At 50.4% G+C, this 17712-nt stretch overlaps 2 long non-coding RNA genes across 5 annotated transcripts in view; one reads left to right on the top strand and one right to left on the bottom strand.

Moving 5' to 3' along the window:
• Nucleotides 1–14706, top strand: part of LOC141567531 (uncharacterized) — a 49793-nt gene extending 35087 nt beyond the window's left edge. Inside the window, exons 3-5 of one of the 2 annotated variants that reach the window (XR_016022117.1) lie at nt 243–2932; nt 8016–10389; nt 10423–14706. This is a non-coding gene — a long non-coding RNA (uncharacterized LOC141567531). Of the gene's footprint in view, nt 1–242; nt 2933–8015 lie in introns of both variants that reach the window. The other variant, XR_012490232.2, reaches the window with a different exon arrangement.
• LOC141567529 (uncharacterized) overlaps nt 1–17712 on the bottom strand; it is a 264987-nt gene that overhangs the window by 4174 nt on the left and 243101 nt on the right. For 2 of the 3 annotated variants that reach the window (XR_012490226.2, XR_012490228.2), the window contains exons 7-8: nt 16292–16658; nt 15746–15884 (exon numbers count right to left, since the gene is read on the bottom strand). This is a non-coding gene — a long non-coding RNA (uncharacterized LOC141567529). Of the gene's footprint in view, nt 1–15673; nt 15885–16291; nt 16659–17712 lie in introns of those variants that run through there. The other variant, XR_012490227.2, reaches the window with a different exon arrangement.

Genomic DNA, 17712 nt, shown 5'->3' with positions numbered 1-17712 from the left:
GATCAACGTCACTCAAGCAGCCTTCAGGGTGCCTGAGGACGCCGTCAAACACCTTTAAGAAGGCTTTCCAAATTTCACAAGACAAAAGAGTGTGCCTTCTGCCACATGGTCATGAAAACAAAGTAGAAATTAGACATTAGCAACTTGGCACATTTCTGTGCCATTTGGAAACACATTCAGTACAATTTCATCCCATCCGTTATTACAGGACTCTGCTCACTCGATTTATTTTCTCCTTTTAGGAAGTGGCACACTCGGCTTCCTGGGCACACAGGTGAGCCCTTTTTGCTTGATCAATGGCTGACTACATGTGGCACCTGTGGCCGGTTCTGGAAATTCAGGCAAGTCCTTGCACAGGAATTCAGGTTCCATCTGACAATACTGTTTGGATGAGACAGTTGGATGCTACCCTAATGCCGTTCAATCCCACTTGTTTCTCTGTTCAGGCACGAAAAAGCCCATTACAATGGCAAACGGTCTTTAATATTCTGTACACACACACACACACACACACACACACACACACTCACGCACGCACACGACAGTTGATGAAGGAATCTTGGTGTAAAATGCCTCTGCCCTTCAAACTGGGGCTGGATGAAGCTTTCCCTTGGCCTGTGACATCATGTGACTCTGCAGCTCTTTTTCCCTGTCTTAGGTCTGTTTTTCCTCATTTGCTGAGTCAAGGATTTGTATGCAAGAGACTTACTCAAACAGGTCATTCAGGAGAACCCCATAGAGAGTGGCAGAGCGTGGCCTGGAAGGGGACGATCTGACAAGGGATGTGAAATTCAAGTGACACCAGGGAGTTTATGCGTGTGACACACACACGCCCAGTCTCTGCTCTGGGCCGAGGAGTGTTCAGGGTCAGGATGCTGGAAGCAGGAGCTGGGGCAGGGATTAGAGGGGACGCAGGAAAAGCACCCACAGTATCCCTTACACTCCTCGTTCTGTTCTTTCTTTCCTTTTTTTTTTTTTTTAAATTTCCCAGGGCAGGGAGGTAAATACCAATAGTCCTGGCTGAGTTTGTGTTGCTTTCTATTTTTTCCCAAGGAGACTAACTGGGACCATCCTCATTTTTCTGACACAGAATAAGAGGCTCAGAAAAGCAAAATAACATACTCACTAAGGCCATGGGACACTTTGGTGGCGACAGTGGGTCCATGGTCAGTTTGCAGCCCTCTGCGCCCTGTGGGCTCTGAGCTGCAGCAGCTCTGCTCACTCAGACGTTGCCAGGAAGGGAGCCATTCCAGCCACTCGGCCATATGTGACATTTATGTGCACAATATGCTCAGTGCAACACATGCCCAGCTATGACTTTTTTAATGGTGTCCTACACCTGCGTGCAGCGTCTGGGGACATATCTGGTGCCCTGGCCCAAGTGGTAGATCTTGTGAGCTGACAGCATCACTTTCATACATCTAATAAAATTAAATGGCGTCATATAAAATTAAAGCCATAATTAAAAATCGATTAGCATGTCCTGTCTGCCGACCTCAGTGTCTACTGTGGTATCTTAAACACTAGTTATATAGCTTTATTGATTGGGAAAAAGATAAAGGACGAAATAAAACCAGCGAACTAGCCGTCCATGGATGAAAACAGTGAGTGTTGAATCGCAAATGATACAACCAAGTGTCAGAGCTGATATTTCAGAAGTGTGCTATGGCAGGGGAGTCGGGGCAGGAGATTCTGACCTGGACAGAAAATGTGCCTGGGGGCCCTTCGCACAGCACATGCTTGCTTTAGATGTGAGGTGTGTGTGTGTGTTGGTGGGGAGGTATTAACGGCTTGGGAAGGTGGCAGTTGCATAAAAAGCCGTATTGTTTAAATATCAAACCCAAAACGAATTTCTTTCCTTTCAATGAAATGGGGGAAGTCAATATTTAGAATTCACCTGGTCATGTCTTTGCAGATGGTTTTTACTAACAGGTAAGTTTGCAGCACAGTTTGTTTCAGGTAAATGAGAAAGACATCACGCTGTTTCCGGAGAGCGCATTGCCTTTTCTGTGTTTGTAAACTTTCTGCATGGTTGGTTTTCAATGTTTTGATTATTTTTCTGTGTGTTCCTAAGTAAATAAGGCTGTTTTTCTATTTGCTATCATCGGTTCTACTAAGGTAGAAATGAAAGAAAATATTTTGTGTCTGCTTCCCCTCCCCCCAAAAAATAATCCTTCCTATGCAAATAAGGAGCTGGGAAATTCGAGAGGAGCCTGGACCTGGATTTCCTTAGGGAAGCGGAGCTCGGACCAGACGGGAAACCAGCAAACAGACGTGTAGACGCAGAGCTGGACCTCATCAGTCAGGTCAGAATCACCAGGCTCCTCAGCCGACTGGTAACTGCCGTTTGCCGACTACTGTTGTCACTTAGACACCAAGTGCTGCATGCCCGTGTTCTGGTGAGATGGGCACTGATAGTGTCCCTTGAAATGTATGACGAGACCGAGGCTCAGAGCGTGGGTGAGTTTTCTCGTGGCCATGAACCTGGGGAACTCGATTCTGCCTCTCGAATGTGACCTGTTCCTCAGCATCTGCTTCTCCTTCAATGCAGGACCCCAAAAGCTATATCCTCAGCCTCTCTGAGGTCCTGGGCAGAGATGCCGGTGTTAGGACAGGGGCTACCCCTGGCTCATCTTGGCGCAGATCGCTCCCGCCCTCTCCTCCCTGTGGGCAAACACCTACCCTGAGTCGTTTTTGGAAAGTCTGAGGGTTAACCTGCCACCCAACCCCTGGGTGTTTTGACTTTTCTGGCTTGTAGGTGCTGTTGGTGAGGGCACGCTGTGACAGTGAGTGTTCACAGCGTGGGGAGAACACGCAGTCTGGGGTTCCCGATGGGATCGGGTCATATGCAGCACCATGAACTGGCAAAAGGAGGGGGTCCAGTTTCACTGCGGGAAGTAACAGTGCTGAACTGACCGAGAACGAAGCAAAGGTGGGTGCTGGCTTACAAAGGTAGACGTTGAGCTACTGGTTGGACAGATGCAGCTCTGAGGTTACCTGGAAAAGTGCCCTTGGAAGCTGTGGCATCTTAGAGACAGATGTTTAACCCCTGTCAAGTGTGTGCTGCTCTGTTCCCTCCCCTCTCCCCACCTCTGCCTGCAACACCACACACATGCACTTCCTGACTTTGAAAAACGTCCAGGTGAAATTCATTAGAAGTGGCATTATCTGTTTCAGTAGGATGGGCTGAACGGTTTATTATTCTAAGGCCGTTGTTCTGCTTTCACAGCCACCAGAAGGTTCAATGTGTAAAAATACTAAAGTGCTAGGAAGTTCCAGACTCCTTCCCCGGAAGCCCCTGGGTGATCAGTTAAGGACAGAGATGATTAAAATCAAATTAAGGACGGGCAGCTTGGGAAGGTCACCCTGCCATCGGTCTAGAACAAATGCTAACACCATTTTAGTTGTTTGAGAAGCAAAGAGGCTGCTATCAGCCTCGTCTCCCTCTAGGTGAACCTGCCTGGCGGGCTGGGCGGGGGAGGAAGTGATTCTTTGCCATCACCTCCAATGCCCTGACCCCCAGAAGGGAACCATGGGCCTCAAAGGGCTGCATGGAGTAGGAGCCGCAGAGCTAGTCTCAGGAGGCAGAGGAGAATCACTCAGCAGGTCGTGGCATCTCGGGCAAACCCTCCATAGACTTAGAGACCCACGTTTGGGTTCAAGGTCAGAATATTACAGCAGAATGGCTTTTGAGCATCACCCCAGTGGGCCTGGGTTGGTTTTGAGCTCAGGTAGGTGGACAAATTGATATACAAGTAGACATCTGTGACTTTTTGTTTGCCTTTCCTCCCTTCCTTCCTTCTGGAAGCCGCCCTTTCCAGCATCGTGGCATACTTACCCCAAAGCCCCTCCTGCCCAATCATAAGCGTGAGCACATTAGCCAATTAGAATGTCCCAATCTTCTGGACACAGTGACTGGTCGTGCATCCATGCGTGTGTGCGCGTGATTCTGTGCGTGTGCACTTCTGACCCACACGGGGCCAACGGGGTCCTTTGGGAGAGGTTGCCTTAGGTAGTGGATGAAAAAGCATTTTGCTCCACCTGAGACAGCGAGCTAACAGGATGAAATACGCCTGAAGCTTACTGGGCTCAGTTTTGCACCAAAAAGAGAGAGCCTGCCACAGAATGAACCCAACTAGGAAGAAACAGAGCTAAGATGTGAAGAGACCAACTCTGATGATTTTGCTTAAGTCCCTGAATCTAGCTATGCCTGAAACCCTGTATTTTTAGTTACAAGAGCTGATAAATTTCCTTTTGCTTCAGCCAGGCTGCGTAGTTGCAAAAGGCATAAAACAGAGTCCAGACAGATACCAGCTATTCTCTCAATCTTCACGTTATCTGGGGTTCTTCAAGGTCCAGCTGAAGCTCCGCCGGCCCAGGAAGCTGCCCCTGACCACTGATACCTCCAAGCTGCCTTATTTCTACTGAACTTACACTGCGGGTTTCTGTCAGGCAGGACCCAGGCGAGAGCAGATCGCATTGCAGATGGTTTAGGGCAGGGGTGTCCGAGCTGTGGCCCGCGATCCATTGTTAATTGGCCTGCAGCAAATTCCAAAAATATATTTAGTTTACTTAAATAAACCAGGTGAGGCAATACATACTTCACCTCGAGTGAGTGGCCCGGCTGTGGTGGAAAACGTTGAAAAAAGTTTGGACACCCCTGGTTTAGGTGAAGAGAATTCAAGGAAGAGACCACTTGGGGAGCTGTGGGTAGGGCTAAGAAAACTAACAGGAGGTATCAGGGCACCCAGAGACTCGCAGCAAGCTGCGTCACCCCCAGGGGTGAGGGGTTGTCATGCAGGGGCTCTGGTCCCACTCTCCACACGAGAACGCAGGATATGGTGAGGCCAAAAAGGAACAACAACGAAGCCATGGCAGGGGGTTCATACCACTATATTCTTGATGGCGGCTGGGTGAGACACAAAAGCAAACATCCGCCAGTACCCCAACAAGGGGTCTTCCTGCACGCGTCTTGCTGGTGGCCGGGCGAGACATAGAGAGCAGGAGCTACACGATGCACAATCCGCCATCTGCTTCTCTGCCAACCAACCAACCAACCAACCAACCAACCAACCAACCAACCAACCAACCAAAGCAGCCACAGCAGTTACATCAGTGGCTACTTGGCTAACTGATTACAGCTCACGGACAACCAATCACAGCGGACGGCCATCTACTACCCAAGCCAGCACCTTTCCACGTGAGGCCAAGAGCCTGGAAACTGCTCTCTAGGACTCTGTCTCCACAGGGGTGAAGGGAGGATGGCATTACTGGAGCCCAGTGAGAGCCTGGAACACGGACAAGGGACTGGCCCATGGCAGCTGTAGTCAGGGAAAGGTCAGCCACGGCCAGACTGTGAATCTAGAGTAGGGATGGATCAGGGAAAAGAAACTCCTAACCTGTCTTGCCATGGTTCAAACCCAACAGGAAGCCGACGGGAGGGGGACAGTGCAGAACAGGTCAGACGAGGTGGGAAACGGGTGTTTTGTTTGGTGGAGGGTGATGGGTTGCAGAGGACACCCCGCAGGTACTGAGGCCTCACCTCCTGGTTTGGTAGCCGACTTTGGCTCATGGGCGTGAGTCACTGGTGTCCTCCTGGGACTTACGACACCTGTGGGTCGGTCCCAAAGACTGACTCCATGGTGGGAAGAACAGGGACCCATTAGGAAGCGTTTGCAAGGCCACGGCTGCCCTAGCAAGAGTGTGGGAAGAGGTGAGCAAAAGGGCACTCCAAAATGGGGTGGACGTTTGCCACAAGTTTCCGTGAATTTGTGCAAACCGACCGTCTTATCAGAAGGAAGCACGGACTCGGTGGACAACAGCTTTAACTAACTCCTCCTGATGTTCTGCAATGTCCTTCCTGAAATCAACTGAGACAGGCCAGGAGGAGGGGGAGAGGCTGAGGCCAGAGAGACAGAGCACCTGCCCCTTCCTGAGGCGGCACGAGAAGCTGGCTGGTCCCAGGGAAGTTTCCAGGTAGCGCTGCACGTTCCTTCACCTTGCGGTTGGCACTTCCAGTTCAATAATGTTGCTGTTTCAGAGGTGGCAGCTGTCTCCGCCTGTGTGTGCCATCTCTCATCCCCAGCTGGTTCCTCTTCTCCTCCTGGCCGAGCACTACCTTGTCATCTCTGAGCGAGTCCCACCTTTGTACCTCCCTTGGAGCAGAGCCGTCCTGCCCGGGTGGGAGAGGACAGGAAGGAGAGGCGGACAGCAGCGCGCCCAGACTCACGTGGTGGCTGGTCCACAGCCTTATCAGGCCATATTCATAGAAAGCGACAAGTAGAAATTAGCCCCTATTGATTTTATTTCCATAACATCTGAAAAACAATTCTTACCAAAGACATCTTTCAAACATCTATCTGGCAGAAAATATAGGGTTCCGTCTCAGAGAAAATGTGTTCCTGAATACATATCCAAAACAACTTCTAAAAAATGCAGAATCAAAATCAGTATTTCCACGGTTTATGCCATTCCCTGCCTCTGTGAAGATACGCAACTCAATTTGCAAGCATTTTGCCTACAAGGGAAATTGCCTTCCACACTGACTGGATCAGAACCACTCATTTCAGACTCATTATACATCACACAATACCCCAAATGTCAGCTCCCACCCCCAAACCGGCAGAGCGGCAGCACTCTCCATAATAAATTACTTCTATTTACTTCGAGATAGTGGGAAAAGAATTGGAAGGAATTCTTCTGCACCTGAAGGTAATTACAAGTAACTATACTGAGCCCAGGATCGTGGCTAGTTTCCTTCAGCTAGGCTGAAGGCTTTAAAGGGATTTTAGGGGGGAAGATAAGGTTCTCGCTAGAGCTTTAAAAATTACAAATATATAAACACACATAACACACACACACTGGGGGCCACGGGGGACCAGGTAGAGTGAGAGGGGTCTGCAAAACCACACACACACACAAACACACACAGATGCACAGCAGGTTGTAAGTGTTCCATGGTGTGGGAAACCAACTGTTCTGCGTTTATACTAAGACAATTAGAAATGCTTACCAAGGAGTGTTTGAAGTCAGATAAAAGAGAGGAAAAAAATGCCTTTGCAGGAAGAAAAAGCCATTAAGCAGTTAGGGAAAGTAGAGGCCTCTTAGTCATACAAAGGGACTTTTCAGTTCAATTAACTTAATTGGAAAAATATACAATGAAACATGTGCTATGAGACTGACAAGCTGAAATAGCCTTGGGAAAGCTCCATCTGCTGCAGAGTGGGTGGAAGAGAGGGAATGCAGCCACGTGGGGCCAGAGTGCACGCGGTGACCTGTGGACTGGGTCTACGCTGGGGGAGGGCTCTAAGTTTCTCCCCAAGAACTCCACAAAGGAAATGTGTGATTGGGGGGAAAAATGGGTTATTGGAAACAGCTGCTGGATTGCCTGGCCTTGAAGAGACAATGAGAAATCAGAGGAAGCAGCAGCTTACAGGGTGCAAATAAAAAGTCCAGAGTAACAATTGTGTTATATCCTTACCTACTGTATCAGTCAGGGCACGCTGAGTTATGCTGCAGTAATAAATATCCCCAAATCTCAGCGGATTAATACAACAGAGGTTTATTTCTTGCTAATGTTCTGTGTCCAAGCACAGGCTGGCAGGGGACTCAGTATGGTCACTCGGGGACTGTGGCTGGCCCAGGGTCCAGTTCAGCTCAAGCTTCCCTCATCAACACAACAGGAAGATCACACAGCCCACTGGGTGCTGGGTCTTCACACTGCAAACCCACATCACTTCTACTCACAACGTATTGGTGAAAGCATGTCATGTGCCACACCCAACTTCAAAGCGGGATGGGGCAGTGTGTCCTCCCATCCACGGGGCTGGAGCAGGTAGGCTTCGGGTGTGTGGGGGTGCGTGTGTTGTTGGGGAACGCCTGCAGTAGGGTCAGGAAGCCACATCCCCATGCAGACCAATAAGGCCTGCTGGCTTGATTACCCTGTAAGTTCCAGCTTTCTCAAGCTTTTGTATAATTTTAATCTGAATTCAAAATAAGGTCTGTTTTCCTTACAGTGAAGGTCCCGTCGCCGACGCGAGGATGAAAACAGGTTGAAGTGCAATAACCTTTCGTTCATGACCCGAAGTTTAAGAAACTCTGGGGCAGAGGATAGAGGCAGACAGCTTTCTGCTGAGAGACGGAGGGCCCGCCTTCGGGCTCTGCATCTGCTGAGTGGACACGGCACGAATAGTCAGCACCGGCCTTCTGCCAGGACTGGCTGGGTGCCAGGCGTGATGACCTGTCTGCCCCATGAAGCTCTCAGCCTGGCTGCGGGTGGGGGCAAGAGGGAGGCCACTCAATCAAGTGGCTTTGGGGACATATGAGGGGTGGGAAACTCTTCCTAGAGGAAGTGACTTCTGAGCTGAAATGGCAGTGAGATTTCTGAGAGTCGTCCATGTTCCACACCTTTTCACTGTGAGATCTTTACAACCACAGTAAGAGGCGAGTGTTTGGGTCTGTAACTCAGGGCTCCAATGCCACTCGGAGAGGGAGCAGTTGTTGCGAGTGCAGCTCGCACACTCCCCCACCTGCACACGACATCTCAATTAGACAAACATCCCTGGACTCAAATTCTCCGTGGGAGGAGTGTCCAGTCCGCAAGCTGGGACACGGGCTTGTGCCAGTCTGTGAACTTGAAGGCCTTTTTCATGTTGCAGACCCAGCTGCTTTTTCTTTGACAGAGAAGCCGGGGAGCAGAGGACATGGTGCCCGCACTGAGAAAACGTGCCAATTTGCTTTATCTTCTGACACGTTTGACGCTGCACCGCATCTCCCTGTCCTCCCCATCGGTCCAGAACCATCTGAGTTACACCCTCGTTTTGGTGTTTACAGGCTTGGGCCTGACGGGCGGAGGCAGAACTCTGGGAGGTGGAGTGGAACCCAGCTGGAAATTACTGGGAGCGCTTCACATTTTTGAAGAGCTCTTCAATCTTTCAAATTGGACTTCAAATTTAGAAGACGGCAGGTCTCGTCGGCAAGCGAATCACTGCCATAATCGGAAGTCACGTCCTCCGCTGGGCACCTGGCCTCCCGTAGCTTCTAAGTGGAGGTGCCTATTAAGGCAGCTGGCATGGCGATGACAGCACAGAATGTGGGGGCCCTGGAGTGCCACGGCCACTGCAGTTTCCTGAGGCCCCGGGCTCCAGGGCAAGAGAGCAGCCCCTTCACTCACTCATTCAACAAAAAAGACTGAGTGCTGCGTGAGACAGGCCCTGAGCACGCATGGAAGGGGTAGACGAGGAAAAACCCCCACATGCCCGCCTGCCCCTGGGGCACACGTGTGGCACATTTTTTCTACCTGTGGCTGCTTTGACAGGGAAACCAAGCTTTGGGGTAGTTCAGGGGCAAAAAGGCCTTCCTCGCAGCCTGTCTCACACCTTTCTGGTCCCCAAAGAGGCTGTGTTGAGTTGATGAGCAGGGCAGGTCTCCCTCATGGTGCGTCTGTTCAGAGCGCACTGCGGGGGCAGCGTGGAAGCCAGACAGGAGGTGGCAGCAAGGGAACGAGCTGCGAGGAATGAGGGGACAAAAGGGAGAGTGGGGGGTGTGCCTGCAGCCGAGCGCCTTCTGAGTCTGCACTGCCAGAAGGGTCTGTCCTTAGAACCTGCCGAGCATCAGCAGGAAACAGACTACCTGCGAGACCACCGAGGGGACTCCCGTGTTCTGTGCCAGATTCCCACAGACCAGTGAGATCCGAGCAGGGGTGGCTGAGGTCACCACACGTGACAGGAGCTAGACACGACCTGCTACTCTTCTGCATCTGAATGTCGGGGGTGCAGCCTGTGGGGACAGAGTCCCAGAGAGCAGTTTCCAGGCTCTCGAACTCATGTGGAAAGGTGCTGGCTCGGTTATTAGATGGCCATCAGCTGTAATCAGATGGCCATCTACTGTGGCTGGGTGGCCATCAGCTGTAATCAGTGAACCATTAGCCATCAATATAACTGCCGTGGCTACGCTAGGGGGTGGGGTTAGCAAGCGGATTACATGGCGGATTGTGTTGATCCTACTTCCTGTCTCGCCCGGCCGCCAGCGAGACTGGGGTGCAGGAAGTCCCCTCATTGGGGTACTGGTGGATGTTTGCTTTTGTGTCTTGACCAGCTGCCATTGAGAATATAGTGGTATGACTCCCCTACCTATGGCTCCGTGGGTGTTACTTTTTGGCCTCACCATGTCCTGCGTTCTGGTGCGGGGAGCGGGACCAGAGACCCTGCATGACACAACCTCATCCCACAAGCCCTCACCCCCCACTCTTCTCGAGGTCCCACAAGCCCTCACCCCCACTCTCCTTGAGGTCCCACAAGCCTTCGCCCCCCACTCTTCTCGAGGTCCCACAAGTCCTCAACCTCACTCTTCTCGAGGTCCCACAAGCACTCGCCCCTCACTGTTCTCGAGGTCCCACAAGTCCTCAACCTCACTGTTCTCGAGGTCCCTTTCCAAGCTCTGGTGACAGGGCTTTGTCAGGACCTGGTGTAAACGCAGGTGAGCTTTCTCTGCAGACGTCTAGGTACAAAGTACAGCCAACTCCGCTTTCTGTCTGGCTTTCTGGAGGATATGTAAATGTATGCTGACTGATCACTGCTCCTCGCTGTGCTGTTCAAACATACTCGGGGACATTAGAACGGTCATGCTGCTCATTAATGACCACTTAATAATGTCTAATCAAGGTGTACGCTGCGGTGTAAATCAGCATGCCAGCTTTGTTGGAAGAGGAAACGGGACAGACCGTGAGCTTATGTGCTACGTGTACGTGACGCTGGCAGACCTTGCTGAGCTCACCACAGGAGGCATGCTAGCGTCCGACTTGTTGGCCAGTTTTAGCGTAACCATGGGCAGTTCATACGCCCTCTGCAAAATGGCCCTGTGGCATACTGGCATTTGCCTCGTGGAAAAAGCCATCCATATCACTGACCCTTTGCTGATTATCCAGGCTATGTACAAGCCATGATATTTCAGGGTCCGGCCTTCCTGCCTCACTCCGCTGCACAGAAGCTCCATGAGGGAGGCACTGTTCCTGCTGTGTGCACAATCCTATCCCCAACGACAAGCAGAGTTGTTTATGAAATATTTGTGGATGGGGCGGACAGGTGGCTCAGTTAGTTAGAGCGCGAGCTCTGGGCAACAGGGCTGCCAGTTCGATTCCCACATGGGCCAGTGAGCTGTGCCCTCCGCGGCTAGAAGTCAATGAGCTGCCTCCCGGGTGGCCAGATGGCTCAGTTGGTTGGAGCGCGTCCTCTCAACCACAAGGTTGCCAGTTCAACTCCCGCAAGGGATGGTGGGCTGTGCCGCCTGCAACTAAGACTGACAGGACAACAACTTGACTTAGATGGAGCTGATGAGTCCTGGGAAAAACACACTACTCTTCCCCAATAATAATAATAATAAAGCCCTAGAAATACACACTGTTTCCCAATAAATTCCTGTTCCTTTTCCCAATAAAAAATCTTAAAAAGAAAAAAAAGAGAAATATTTGTGGAATGAATGCCCACAGGGGTGTGGGCTGAATGGCCGCCTATGTAACGTGAGAGTCTCTGTCTTATAATGATGGACAGAAGCACCAGTGAGCAGAGGGGAGAGGGTGAGGGCCCCCCTGTGCTCCTGGCTCACAGCAGTGCCTCCTGCACACACGTACACATGCATACACACGCACACGTACATGTTTACACACACACACGCACAAGTGCACACGTCCTGTCTTCCAGAACAAAGAGGGTTGTGGGGACAGAGCCAGGAGTGCAGTTTCCAGGCTCTCGGCCTCACACGTAAAGGTGCTCACTCGGGTAGTAAATGGCCATCAACTGTGATTGGATGGCCATCAGCTGTGGCTAGTTGGCCGTCAGCTGTAACCAGTGAGCCACTGGCCACTAATATAACTGCCGTGTCTGAGCTAGCAAGGGCGGATTGCAGTTAGCAAGGGGTCGGTTGGTTGGCAGAGAAGCGGTCGGTGGATTGCAGATCGTGTGGCTCCTGCTTCCTGTGCCTCTAACCCAGCCGCCAGCAAGAATATAGTGGTATGACTCCCCTATCCAAGGCTCTGTGGGTGTTCCTTTTTGGCCTCACCAGATTCTGCGTTCTTATATGGGGAGCGGGAGCAGAGACCCCGCGTGGCACCTCACATGACAAGGGTTTTATTAACTAAGTGCGGAAGAGGCATATTCTCGTGGCTATATTATCCTTTCATCAAACTTTTTGTTACTAAAATCTTTTTCATTAAACTCGAATGTGAGATAGGTAAATGCCATGGCTTGGCAGTTTATTTAAAAGTTTTAATGAAAACTACTCTGCCGTAATAGAGATTTTAGAGTAAAGAAGCATATGCCTCACCTGCGTATACCTCGTTTTGCTTTTGCTTATGTGATGCTGGAGAGCAATGTACTCTCTACAGGCTCTATGTCCTCATCTGTCAGTGCGGCTAAACTAACAATGAACGAATCACAATTATCCGGTTGGTATCGTTACTTAACACAAGGCAGACTAGTGAGGTATTATTTTTACCTATTAAACTCGCAGACTTTTCTTTTCTTTTTAAAGAGAAGACTCAGTGTTGGTCAGAATACAAAGAAATAGATATAGATATACTCCTAGGACGATGAAGTCAACTGGCAAACCTTTCTGAAGTGCATTTGGCACGTGTGTATCAAAACTCTTAACATGTTCATACCATTGACCTGTAATCGCTCTTCTAGGATTTGATACTAAAGAGCTAATCAGACTTTGATGAACAACCTTGTTTTTAAAGTGCTATTCATAATTACATAAACTTGAAATGCCTCAATGCCCGACAATAGGAAAGTACTTAAATAAACCGAGGTACATTCACGTAATAAAATAGCATGCAACTCTTAAATAATGGTTTCACATATATTATTAACAGGGTCGTACATATTTTATTACTGTACCTATATCGAGACAAGATACACACACAGAAGTAAAAACACAGTTGGGCAACATAATAAATCTTATTTTTTATATGTGTGCTGAACATATAAGGAGTAGAACAAGTTTAAAAGGGCATACAGCAATATTTTAACAGCGGCCATTTTTGTGCGATTTTTTTGAATTATTTGAACTTTCTTCTCTTAACTTTCATAAATGTCAAAACATCTATCTCTTTTGAAGCCAGAAAAGTTATTTTAAACTCCCTTTTATATGTATAAGTAACTGGTAAACTTGCAGACAATGAACCCTACTCCTCTGGTGGCTTTCTCCAGATGGGACAGTCCACCTTCTGGGTTCTCAATGGTCCACAGAACTTTGCTCAGGAACCAGGCCCTCGATTCTAGAACTGTCTGGTATGTACCACCCAGAGGCCCCCGGGGCGCAAAGGCTCAAAGCAGCCAACCTGCCCAATGACAGCAGAGGCAGGCAACGTATTGATCTCTCGGGACACTTACTGTGCATTTAGATAATGGATCATGGACCGGGGCTGTGGAGAGCGGGAAGTCCAAGCCAACACTCCGTCATTGCCCCGGCTATGGATTTTGTCATTACCGTATTTGCCTTGGGTTACAGTGGGCGAAGATTGTGTGTGTGATTGATGGCAGCAGATGGGCCATTTATTCTGCTGTTTACTTTTTATGGTGGTGAATGTGAGAGCAAACGCAGTCAGAACACTTGGCAGAGCATTTGCTAATATCCTCTATTGACCGAGACACACAGGGCGTTTATCCGAGGTCCAGGGACACAGCCTTCGAATAGGAAAGGGGCCCCGGCTGCTTGGAAGCTGTGCTGCCCAGAGACCCAGGGAAGGGGTGCCAGGCACTTGACATTCATTATTTCATGTAAGCCCTATAGTCATGTGGGAAGTGCTTTGCTTCTGCTGCTTTATAGAGACGACAGGCAGGGAAGCCTCCTCTGAGGTGATGTAGCTGGTAGGTGTCAGAGCTAGGGCTTGAGGGCAACTCTGCTGATGCTATAGCCTATTCCTTCTGCGAACCACACCATGCCAGGGTCTGAGATCTGCATCTCCCAGAAGCAGACCGTGAACCAATGATTAAAATAAACAAGCAAACAAATCACAAACCACGAGGGTGTGGAGGACACAGGACGAGATGGAAAGAAGTCAAGCAAGAATGTGATTCCAGGTGAAATCCCAGCCATGGACTGAGCCTGGGGGTCTCTGGAGCGTTCATTCCACCTCAGAGCTTGTCTTGCCAGACAGGAAGGAGTGGAGCTTTGTTGTCTCACACCTGTCAGCCGTTGGCTCTGAGCCATCTTAGAGCGGGACGGGCAGGGCAAGCCTGGCACCCAGATGCAATCCCCTGAGGAAGGTCCAGCCGAGTGCAGGGTGGGGGCACACACAGCTAGGGACACGGATCAGAAGGGTATGGGCAGGACACACCAGTGACCACAGGCTGGGGAGAGAAAGAGCCTGGCTCCAAGGTCAGGGGCCTAGCGCTCCGCTGGCTCTCAGCAGGGGGTGGGGGGCTGCAGATCAGTCCCCCAAGCCCTTCTCTGGCACAGGGTGGCCGGGGGAGTCTGGGCAAGGACACGTGAGCTCTGCTGTCTCGAACCTCACCTGACAGACACGCTGCAACCCTCCAGTGTCCCTTGGTGTCCTGCCGTGGGTCTCACCCCTCCATTTACAAAACATCCTAAAATCTGTGGCCTTTATCAGTCCCAAGGGACTAAGTTCTACTACTGCTCATTCATAAGACTTAATTAGACTGGAATGGTCTCCGTTACACAGAGGGAAATGTATTGGTTTCTTAATGTAAATTTTAAATTTTACAGTAAGTTTAGATTTACAGTGTCGCAAAGACGATGCAGACAGTTCCCTGTCCCCCGTGCCCAGCTCCCCATGCTGCTGCCATCTTGTATCGTAGCTGCCAAACAAGGAAAGTAACACGGCACATTACTATTAAATAAATGACAGACTTCATCTGGATTTCTCTAGTTGTTGATGTTGTTGTTTCTGTTTTCCACGAATGTCCATTTCCTGTGCCAGGACCCAGTTATGGAGCCCATATACCACACTGCCTCTAGGAAAAAGCTGATTTTAATACACCAACACTGACCAGGTTCCGTGCCTTTTCTCATTTCCTTCCTTCCATTGGAATATTCTTTCCCTCCATTTTCACGTCACAACTCTCTTGGTTAAGAGCATGCTCTAAAACCAGCCCATGCAGTCATTCATTTGTTCCCCATTCATTCAACGTTACTTATTTGGGACCTACTATGAGATGGGACCTACTATGTGCTGGGCACTTAACCAGTTCTGAGACGGGTGAGGAGAAAGAACGTTCCATGTGCATTTCCAGACTGCGGGGACTGTCGACAGATTCTGAACGCATCGACAGATTTGGAATTACAACCTGGGACAAGTGCTGGAGAGAAGGAGACAAGAGTACTGTGAAAAGAGTTTTTGTGGGTGGCAGACAGAGACAAGAAGCCTGCTGGTGTCTGGCCTGTGCGGCAGGGGGCTGGTGGCCTCTTCTGAGAGGGATGTGGCAGGGGCACCAGGTTGATGGGGAAGGGGGCTCATGGGTTTGGTTTGAGACACCCAAGCAGGGCTGCTGACCAGGCAGTTGGATGGATGTGTCCCGATCTCAGCGTGGTAACCAACCCTGACTATTCCAGCTGCATGTATTTCTTTCCTCCTTTACTTTGAATCTCCATGACACTCTGTCTATATCTATTTTACGGCACTAATCTTAATCTAATAATGAAAACAATTTACCTTGTTCTAGAGCTATTTTTCTTCTTGACTTATCTTCTGTTAGAGGCTGTTTCACAGAAGCATTCTTCATCCCTCTTCCCTCACACCATCTATCACGATGTCTGTCCCTATGCAGTGCTTAATAAATGTTTATCAGTAGAATTGGAAGGCACACCAGCGGACAGCGTCACAGGCATCTGATCACACCCATGGACGGGATGGGCCTGATCACCTGAGGAGGAAGCCAGACTCGTGTCCCCCAAACTACATTTCACAGACACTTCGGGGAGAGACTGACACATACTCCACGAAGGGGAGGGTTTCATGGCCAACTAAATTTATGAAACTCTGGGGCAGCCGGATGGCTCAGTTGGTTAGAGCGCGAGCTCTCAACCACAACGTCGCCGGTTCAATTTCCACATGGGATGGTGGGCTGTGCCCCCTGCAAGTAAAGACTGAAAAACGGCGACTGGACTTGGAGCTGAGCTGCGCCCTCCACAACTAGATTGAAGGACAATGACATGGAGCTGATGGGCCCTGGAGAAACACACTGTTCCCCCATATTCCGCAATGAAATTTATGAAAGTAAATAATAAATAAATAAACACATTTATGAGACTCTGAGTTAAGCAAGGTTACCTTGATTTCTCTCCTGTAGGAAAGCTGAAGAAGGATTAGACTACGAGGTGTTTCCAGAGGCTCAGTACCTCTCTGCCATCGCACCCCCTTCGTTGGTCGAGTGTCCAGTAGGACAGGAGCAGCGGAGCACAGCTTGGCAGCACCGTGCATCCTGCCTGGCTTCCCCATGGCTCGTCCGAGTGGCGAGATCCTGCAGAACGAGACGAGACAGGAGGCACACAGAGCCCCAGAAAACGCCAGGAACAGCACCATCTCGTCTTTGTAAAGCGACTGCACGTGATGTCATTGCCACATGGAGCTGGGATGATGACAGGCAAAGGCACACATTTCAGTAGTGCCACACCTTTTCTCGTAGGATTTTCTCTTTCTGCAATTAAAAATTTAAAGTATATGAAATACCAAAAAACAGAAAGTGTGGGGACAGAGCCAGGAGTGCAGCTTCCAGGCTCTCGGCCTCACGTGGAAAGGTGCTGGCTCAGGTAGTAAATGGCGTCCGACTCTGGGCAGGAGAACAGATGACCCCCACACAGTGTGTGGTGCCCGGTGACCACTGTTCTCAGGAGTTGGACCCCCCAGGAGGGGTGGGAGGACATGGATGGTTCTCTGGCCAGCGTGGAGAGGGCGGTGCAAGCACTGCCCAGCCCACACGGCCGCAACGACCTTCGCTTTCTCTGGCCTATGCTGGTCAGAGAACCATCCACGTCTTCCCACCCCTCCCCGGGGGTCCAGCTCTCCAGCAGCTGCTCCTCCTGGTCTTCCTGAGACTGTGTGTTCATACGCATGAGAACAGCACGAGGCAGGGGACACAGAGGCACGGGCGGCATCACACCCTGACACTGAGAACACAGCTCAGGAGGGAGAAGTAGGAAGAGGGTCAGCTGTCCAACGATGAGGCCGGAGAGGGCTCTGGCCACCTCCAGACGAGGGAGCGTGGGCTCTGTCCCACAGCAGGGGAGACAAGGTCAGAGTGTGTTTTGCACAGCCTGACTGCAGCGTGGAAAATAGATTGGAAAGGAGAGGGGCTGGAGGCATGAAAACCAATTAGAACGCTGTCAGAACGGTGCAGGGAAAAATGACGCCTGTGCAGCCGGCACAGGGGTTGGGAGACAGGGGCAGATTTGAGAACTATTTCCAGGGCTCAACCAGCCAGGTCTGGATGGCAAAGGTAGCTCCCTGCTTTCCTCCCTGTTTCCAGCGGAACATCCTGGGGTGGGGGCGCCCCTGACGAACACAGAGAACAGGAAGGCACTGCAAGTATGAAGGAGCGAGAGTCACACAAAATGCTGAGCACACACCAAGGCAGGAGCTCAGCAGAGGTTTCACAGAGGAAATGGACTTGGGCAAGGCCATGCTGGAAGCTGAAACCCACACCACCAAAGGTGCTGGAGGGAGGATGGGAAGAGGAAGGCCCGGCTAAGGGG

This window comes from Rhinolophus sinicus, chromosome 8 (genome assembly GCF_057876585.1).
Source record: "Rhinolophus sinicus isolate RSI-liver-muscle chromosome 8, RSI-T2T, whole genome shotgun sequence".
Taxonomy (NCBI): domain Eukaryota; kingdom Metazoa; phylum Chordata; class Mammalia; order Chiroptera; family Rhinolophidae; genus Rhinolophus; species Rhinolophus sinicus.
Note: the sequence above shows the minus strand (reverse complement) of the source record. Positions and strands in the feature narration are given on the sequence as shown.